Consider the following 9504-nt stretch of genomic DNA (forward strand, 5'->3'; position numbering starts at 1 on the left):
AGTATGGTAGGAACACTTTACCCAACTACCATTTGAGAGCTTAACATGAGTTTGATTCCATTTGCCCTGATATCTGGAACAATCATAAGGAAGGCATTTGGGGGTCCAACAATCTAAACCCAAAGATAAAGTCCAGTTACAAACACTTTTCCCCACGTATATGCTTCCTGTTCTATTTAGACAATAAGTGCCTCTTTCAGAAGAATGAAGCCGCCATGGACTTCCTTCTTCATCCCAGAATCCTGTTCCATTATGGACTTCACTCAGGGTGCTAACCCACCATTTAGGTTGGCCACCCATGGCCAGTTTTCAGATCCTCCTGGCCCCCCACAGACCCAGCAATTGCTAAGGTTAAAGGTTTTTGCTACTTCTTCTCCTAAGGTTAAAAACTTATTTTCTCATTCCTGGCCCCATCCTAACTGACAGTATAAAGGTAAGATCACTAAGAGAAACATTCTAACTGGGTTATGTAATTCCCTAACCTAATTTTTACTTTCACGTTGTCTTCTGCACCTGTGGTGAGTGAAGGCACAGAAACAGCTTAATATAAAGGAAAAACAGTGACAGCAAAGGGCTGGCCCCCCAGTGACTGGAGATCCGAGAGGAGGGATGCCCACACAAACTTATTTCAGCAGGCAGTCTGTGGGTAGGCACACGAGGCTTCCCTCGATGTCGACACACTTGCTGCTGCTCCAGTCCATCCCTGTGGAGTGTCAGTCGTGGCTTCCCGTCCTTCTCCTCCAGCTGAGATGTCCAAATCTCTGGGGCCTTAGAGACCTTGACCCGAGTGTGATGGGTCCACCCGTGTTCAGCTGTCTTGACGGCTGTTTCTGTGGTCAGCAACACCTGGAAAGGTCCACGCCACTTCACCACCAGCGGTGCTTCTTTATACTCCTTAACTAGGACTCAATCTCCTGGCTGGATGTTGTGAACAGCAAAGTCTAAAGGCAGAGTCTGTGCCAGCTGAGCCTCCTGTCGAAGAGATTTCACAAGAGACAGTACCCGAGACACATAATGCTTCAAATACACATGACTTATCTTTATCCCCCCACTAGGCTGAGAGTTGCAAGGGTAAGGAATTCCAAACATTAACTTAATTGAATATCTTCCCTGGGTCTGGCCCTTATTCTTGCCAAAGCCAGGGGCAGGAGCAGTACCCACAGCATCTTGGTTTCTATTATCAGCTTCAGAAGTTGTTTCTTTATTTTTCCATTCATTCTTTCAACCCAACCCGAACTCTGGGGGTGCCAGGGGGTGTGCAGGTTCCATTGTATTCCTAAAGCAGCCATAACTCTTTGAAGAATTTTTTCTGTAAAATGAGTTGCCTTATTTGAGTTTATTGCTTTTACAATTCTATATTTTGGAATTATTTGTTCCAAAAATACTTTAACAACTGATCCTGTAGTTGCTGAAACAGTAGGGAATGCTTCTGGCCAGCCTGTTAATTAACATACTATTACCAGAAGATATTTAAACTTTGCCACTCGGGGCATTTCAGTAAAATCCACCTGACATCTCTGGAAGGGACGTACAGCCCAAGGCCTCCCTCCCCTGGCAAGTTTCTTTGTAACCTTGTTATTGGTTTTAGCACAAGTCAAACAACCCTCAATAGTTCGTTTTGCCAAGCAAAAAAGACCCACAGCAGCATACATTTTTAGGAAGGCTTCTGCCAGCCCTCGAGAGCCCCAATGACTCCCTTCATAAAGTTGTTTTAACAATTGTAAGGCCAGAGCTTTTGGGATCCACTACCTCCCATCCCTTGTAAACCAATTGTTTCCTCTTTCTTCTGCCCCACTCTTTTTAATTATCTCGAGTTCCTCTGGTGGGAAAGACAGACTCTCTGGCAGCGGTGCAGCCACCGGGAGCAAGGGGAGGATCCCAGAGACCTCTGGCAACAACGCAGCTCTCCGAGCCTCCCCATCAGCCAATCGGCCTCCCATTGCCCCCCCTCGAGCACCCTGCCTGATGCCCCCCAATGTGGACCACTGCCACCCCCTTTGGCAAACTCACCACCCCCAACAGGCGAGAGACCAAGTTTTCATGGGCCAACGTCTCTCCCCTAGAATTTAATAAACCTCGTTCTTCCCACAGTTTCCCAAATGCATGTATCACCCCATAAGCATATTTAGAATCGGTAAAAACATTCACTGTCTTATCCCGGTATAACTTACAGGCTCTGATCAGCGCATACAGCTCAGCTGTCTGGCTGACCAGGTGGGCGGTAACCTCCCCCCTTCCTTTAATTGTTTGCCATTCACGATAGAGTATCCTGTAAAACGCTTCCCCTTTATTGCTCTTGACGACCCATCGAGGAACACATTCTCTCCCTCAGGTCAGGGATTATCTCTCAAATCTTCCCTAGCTCTAGTCTGGAGATCTATAACCTGGATACAATCATGGCTTTCCTCCTGTCTCCCCCTTTCTTCGGGGCCATTCAAACAGGAGGCTGGATTAAAATTTTCCCCATTTTTAAATTCTAAATCCTCCTGTTCCATTAAACAAGATTCATATTGTAATAATCGAGCACTCGTCATCCACATAGAGGCTCTCTCAGTTAACAAAGCTTTAATCTGATGCTAAACTTTTTACAATCACATACCCTCCCATTATTAGCCCCTATCAGAGCTGTGGTCACAGTTTCTGCAGACAATGGAGCCAGCCTCTGGCCACTGGGTTAACAACTCAGAAAAACAGGCGACAGGCTTCTGTGTTCCTTATTCTCTTACACGAAAATTCCTTTAGCATGACCCAGCTCAACACCCACATGTAGTTGAAATTCCTTTTCTGCGTCCAGAAGAGCCAAGACCAGAGCACCAACTAATCCATCCCTCAATTTTCCAAAGCACTGCTCCACTTCTGGTGTCCACATCACAACACCAGGACCGCTCTGGGTTAAAAAGTTACACAAAGGTCTAGCCACAACAGAAAAATCCTCGATCCAAGCTCCGCCGTCCCCCACCAACTCCAAAAATTTCCGCAACTCCTTGTCAGTCTGGGGCAAAAATCCCCTGCACTCCTTCTGGACTAACACACTGCAACCCCTCAGTCAGAAGGTGTCCCAAATATCTGACTCTCTCCTCAACCACCTTTTTCTGCTCCCCCTATAACAGCAAATCATCTACATATTGCAACAGCTTAACTCCTGAGGGTGGAGTAAACTCTTAATATTTTCTGCAAAGCTTGCCTAAACAAACTTCGTATATCTCTGCAGCTGCATTTCAGCATAAATCTTACCAGACATTTAACATAAAGATATTACAGACAGTAACACAGACTCTGTGTTACATCTTTTTTTTTTTTTTTTTTTTTTTACTCTTGTTACTTTTCACAAAACTAATTTGCTTTCCCATTCTAGTCATCAAATCTCTTCCTAGTAAATTACAGTCACAATGAGGAGCAATCAGAAACTCATGCTTTTTAAACCCCTCCCACACATTTAGCAAATTCCCATGGCTTTCCCTGCATTACTTGTATTTTCCAGCAAAACTCACAAAATCCTTAAAACAGAATCCTAATCTCTTCACGTACAATCTGCATTTCCCATATATTCCTTTATTCTCGTTCTCCCTCTCTTCATCACACACGGTATACCAGAGTCAGTTTGCGTCCTGTCACAGTGCAAACACAGCTCCTCCCCCACCGATGCTCCCAGCTAGCACGGCCCGCAGCAGCACAGGCGGCTGGGCACCCCAAACCTTACGGGGCCGGGGCACCCCGAGCCTCACGGGGGCCAGTGGACACTGCTGGCCCTGCCCGGGGCTGGCGGGGTCAGGCACAGCCCCACGCTGAGCCCCGGCAGCCCCACAGCCCCCAGCCCGTGTTCCTGGTCCCGCAGCTCCGTGCTCGGACCTGCTGCTCATTGCCTCGCCCATACCTATCACACACTCCTCCTCAATTCTCTTCCAACACACAAACACTCTCCATCCATCCACCGCTGTCGAGACCCTCTCTCGACTCCCCTTTTTGCTCCCCCAGGGCATGGATTATCGAGACCCCTTCTCGACCTCACTTGTTGCCCCCCCCAGGGCATCTATATAGCATGGCCTTATAAGCCCCTTTGACAACTTATACTCTGGCCACACAAAACAACAATATTTTATCATAATTCCCATAGTTACTTCCGGGTGAATATACAATCTGTCTCAAGACCTCAGCATTCTCCCCAAGGGACTCTCCTGAGGTATTATGGGATCCTTTTTGCAGCGTCCCTTTCCCGGCTTCACCCTTCCAACCCTCCATAGGTTTCCCGTTTCACCTGTGCTGCCCTCCATGGGTTTCCCTGTTTCACCTGTGCTGCCCTCCATGGGCGCCCTCCCAGGTGTACCTGTGCTACCTTCCATGGGTTCCCCGTTTCACCTGTGCTGCCCTCCATGGGCGCCCTCCCAGGTGTACCTCTTCCCCGAGGATCCCACTTTACTCACCGGTGAGATTTTCAGTGGTCCTTCCCTGCGGACTCTTCACGGACCCCCCTGGTCCGCCACTCGTCTGTCTCCTGGACAGTCTCGGGAACCCAATCGATCGCCCGGTGCCAGCCGGCACCCGGGGGAGCTGATCACCGAAACTGGGTGAGGCGCGCCTTCAGCTCCACCGCTGCCTGCCGCCCCGGACGGTGGAAATATCCCGGATGAGCCCCCAAATTGTAAGGGAAATTAACCCACAAACACCAGAGGTTTATGTCCAAAAAGGAGACAGAGGAGTCCTTTTTGCTTTATTCGAATAAAGGGAGAGGCCATGGGGCATTCCCCTGGGATCTCTCGAATTTTTGGAGGACGCAGCCTCCCTTTTTATCCTATTTTCCCGGCCGCTTTTCCCTCTCTCTTTCCCCATTGGCTGAGGTACTCGAGAGGCACAGACTTCCCGGAATGCCTGACACCTGACATTCCCCTCTAATGTATAACCCTCCCTTTTAATTTTTAATTCTTGTAGAATTCAGTTTTCCCCCTCCCCGTTGCTTCTTTCATCTTCTGTTACCCAATTTTATTTACCAGCAAACCTACAGTTTGTTTGTAAAGGCAAATCTCTTTTTCCATTCATCAATCAGTGTAATCCCTCCCATTGTTTCTTTTATCTATAGGTGCTAACTTTACCTACCAACAGATCTACAGTTTGTTTGTAAAGACAAATGTAACATTCCTCTCACCAGGGTGGACACTGGGGCTGGGAGCAGCCTGGGACAGTGGAAGGTGTCCCTGCCCATGGCAGGGAGTGGAAATGAGATGAGCTTGAAGGCCCTTTCCTACCCAAACCATTCCATGATTCTATGATTATGCAGCTGCAGGAAGCAGGAGATGCAGGAAGTGTGTTGCAAACACTCCTAGATGGAAGACATTTGCCACACACAGATACTTGGATGTTTTCAGCTCCTGAAAAAAAGCCAGGAATAATGCTATGCCTTTCTGAATGTCATCTATAGAATCCTCCTCTTCCAGGTCTATCCAGCAGTTCCCATTTGCACGTGCTGGACCTGCTGTCCACAAATAAAGTATTAATTTTTAATATTATTTTTTAACTTTAAGTTAATGAGTTTAAATTTTACTGAGCTATAAAGCCACCCTAATTGAAAAGCTCTCCACATGGGTGAGATTATCCTGTCAAGCAGGAGCCATCCCTGTTAGCTGAGTGGGAGATTTGCATGGAAAGTTCCCATTAGGGCTAATGCAAATCATATGTGGCAAGAGGGAAGAGAAGAGTTGGGTGGGAGAGCGTGTGCTGTGAAAAAGTGGGATAACTGGGTGGAAAGATTGGATTTTTGGAAAAGTCCCTTCATATAAAGTGGTGGGATCACCAGCCCTAGGGGTATTTAAAGCCCTGTTAATGTGGCACTTGGGGACATGGCTGGTGGTGGCCTTGGCAGTGCTGGGGGAACGTTTGGACTCAATGATCTTCGAGGGCTTTTCCAACCCAAATGATTTCATGATTCTGAAAAGGGAGGGGGAAAGGTGGCAAAGAGACAGCAATGGCCATGAAAACCCAGCAGGTAAAAACCCTCAGGAATCAGCAGCAGTTGTGTTCATCCCTCTTCCCTGATATCCTGCCAAGGACCTGTTTCAAGGAGAAAATTTGGAGAAGGCCAGCAAGGTTATCACTGCAGGGCTCCCCTATCAGTGCAAGGAGATTCTGAAATGTCCTCTTTCCCCTCCACAAGGTTCAGACTGGGTACAGTTACTGACTTTTAGCTATTCACTCCAGATTTCCAAGCTTCCAGAGGGACAGCTGCTTTCCAACACTGTCAGGCTCCTAAACATATCCAGGGAAGCAGCACCTGCACACAGGCACAGGACATCCAGGGCACTCTGGCACGACATCCCCAAATGGGAAGTATCCCAAAAGACCCCATGGTCCATGGCTTCAGATGCAAGCAGGGCCATGAGTCACAGGCACAGGCTGCTCAGCAGGGCTGAGGAACAGCAGGACACTCCTGGCTGCACACAACAGTGAGCAATGAACAGGGAAAGCCCAGCTCTGAGCAGGATCCTCGTTGTTGGGAGCTGTCCAGACCCAAGAAAAGGCACTTTGAAGTCACGAAGAACTTCAAGATAAGAGACAAAGTATTTCTGTCGTCATCGAGTCCAGCTCCTGGCCCTGCTCAGGACAACCACAATCAAAGCTGAACAGCCTCTACTATTTTCAAGTATTTTCTCCAGGCATTTCCCTTGATCCTCTCTCAGGTCAGAAAAATAGGTAACCAAAATGGTATTTGCTGCTGACATTCACAAGTGTCCCAAACATCAGCCACTTCCAAAAGGCTTTAGGTTAAAGCCTTTGTAAACATCTTTTCATCCCTAAAATCAGTGCAGCTTCTGAGGAAAAGCAGATTGTAGCCTGCCCATCACCATAAACATTTTCCCCTGGGCAGATGCCTTTTTCCCAAGGGAGGCCATGAAAGAGAACTGTGGTGGGAAACCAACATGCTGACAGCCTCATTAATTAATCCTGTCCTAGGACAAATTCTTGGTAAGTGCTGTAATGAGCCAGCTAAGCACGTTGTCTTCAGAGGAAACAATAAAAAAATCTAGAGTTACAAAACAGATCCTCTTGTGAAATCCTTGCCCAAGAACCCCAAACCTGCAATAATCTTCAGCTCACACCACAAGAAAAGGTATCTCTGGCTTTATCTTCCCCCTGATATTTGCCTCACTGCCAAGTCCTTTAAAACCCCACAGCAATGTGCTTCCCACGTCTCCCAGGCTGGGGGGATGTGGAGGGCTGGCAAAGAAGTGAAGCAATTGGGCCAGCAGACACCTAAATGCCATTTGCTCCCTCAGCCACATCCCTGGAGCCAGTATCCCTCCAACAGCTTCTCCAGCTGTTTGCACCCATGAATTCCCAAGTGGAGGAGCCCAGTGTCCTCCCATAGTGCTCACACACACACTGAGAGCCACTGGTGCCTTCAGTTTTAGCTTTCGTCTTTTCCAGACTCTGAACTGCATTGGTGTGTTGCTCTGAACTTCATATAAAGTGTCTGCAAGTTCTCCTCCCAGCTCAGTCACACAAATCAATCCTTTTCCAGCCCCAGAACCAAGGACATGCTGCAGCTTCAGCCCCAAAAAGTACAAACAGCAGCAAATAGGAGAGAATCTGGGAGGATGGGACTGCAGAACCTGGGGCTGGGATTGGACAATGAACCCCAATATGTGAACAGACCAAAACTTAATAAATTTTTTCACATAACTGTGAAAACTCATGACCTGGGGTCCATCTTGGGTCCATCCTGGGCACAGCCATGGCCAGGCTCTTGCACCAAGGTGAATCCTTTGAAGGTCTTTCAATAAATCCCTACTTTATTCCTTTAACATTGCCCAGCCTCTGTTCTAGACAACCTTCTTAGGCATCACCACCACACCCTTAAAAACAGGGAATAAAACCCAGGCAAGGGTCCAAACTGCAGACCTTGAGGGGCTCTCCACCTCAAGGGGAATATGTGACACATCCATGGAGCAGCCTGTGCCTGAACTCTCACAGCTCAGAGCCTTCTAAAAGAGCCCCCAGCCCTGGTTTCAATTGCAAGATAAAGGGACTGTGCCTGGTTTTAGTCACTTTAATGTGCCTGAGCCTCTGCTGACAGTTTCTTTGCCATTGGAAGGCACTGGCAGAGCTGGGGCTACAAGGTGAGAGTTGTCAAGGAAACCAGAGTATAACTGCCTGAAATGTTTCTTGTTTTTTGGGGGTGTTTTTTTTTGTTTGTTTGTTTATTTGTTTGTTTTTTGTTTTGTTTTGTTTGGTTTGGTTTGGTTTGGTTTTTTTTAATGGTTAAAAAGCCCTCCAAAGCAGCTGGGGAGCTGGAGGGCGAGGCAGTTCTTTGAAGGCCCAGACCTTGCATCACTGCATCCCTGAGGATGGATGACATGGACAGGGACAGTGCAAGTCAAACCCAGCAGAAACACTGGTCCTGATATTAATGAGTGGCAAATAAACCACTAATTGACACAGGCCTGTGGCAATGCCCACATAAAACCAAAAGAGATTTACCTCCCTCTTGCTCTCTTCTTCCTTCAGTTTAGATCCCCAAGAAGCAAAATCCACATTCTGGATATAATCAGTGGGAAAAGGAGTGTCCAAAACCTGCTTAAGCCTCAGCTGCTACAACCCAAATGCACCTGCTGGATTTAAGGGTTAGTCTAAGCTTAAAACCAGAGGAACAGCACTGATTTCAGTAAAAGAGCTGGGCAGATGCAGCTGATCAGTGAATCTATACCTGGCAAAAAGTTGGAGGAAAACCAGCTTGGACCCCAGTCCTGGTTTCCTGCAGGGAGCTGGACACAGGCAGATGCACCTCTTAAAATGTCCAACACCTTTTTACATCCAAGCTGGAAAAATACAGCAGTGACTCACACCCAGGCCCTCTCCCTGGACCCTTTCAGCCACCACTTTCCAGGACTGCCTGAAACATTTTAAGGGGAAGCAAAGGAGTTAGAACCATTTAAAAAGTCACAAGAGACTGCAGGCCTGGAAATTTACTGTCCTTGCTGTGGTTTTTGGTTTTTTTTTTCTCTTTCTGTGGTTGTTTTTTGTTTGGTTGGTTGGCTGTGGGTTTTTTGGTTTGGGGTTTTTTGGGTTTGTTTTGTTTTGTTTTGTTTCTTTGCATTTGTTTATTTTTGAGGGTTTTTTTTGTTTGTTTGTTTGTTTGTTTGTTTGTTTTCTTTCTTTTAAAGGAGTTGAGGTGACCCTGCAGAACAGACTGCTCTGGTGAGCTGTGGGTGACCCCCTGTGTTAGCTCCAATTTAATTGTGTGATCAGTGTCTTTAGTGAATGGTCACATTTTGGATAGGAGCCCAAATTCACACTGGCAAGGGCCTGGAAGAGCCAAAGGTGAGTGGTGACCTCCCAAACCCCAAACCAGCATGTCTGAACCATTGCCCCTGTTGGAGCTGGATAAATAAAGGAATATAGGAATAAAGGAATATTTGCATGGCAGCAATGTTGACCCAGTCACACCCTCCCCAGCACAGTCACCCTGGCCAGGATCTCTCCAACTTCAAACCCTCTCCCACTGTTTACATCAGC

This window comes from Erithacus rubecula (assembly GCF_903797595.1).
Source record: "Erithacus rubecula genome assembly, chromosome: 8".
In the NCBI taxonomy this organism is placed as follows: Eukaryota; Metazoa; Chordata; class Aves; order Passeriformes; family Muscicapidae; genus Erithacus; species Erithacus rubecula.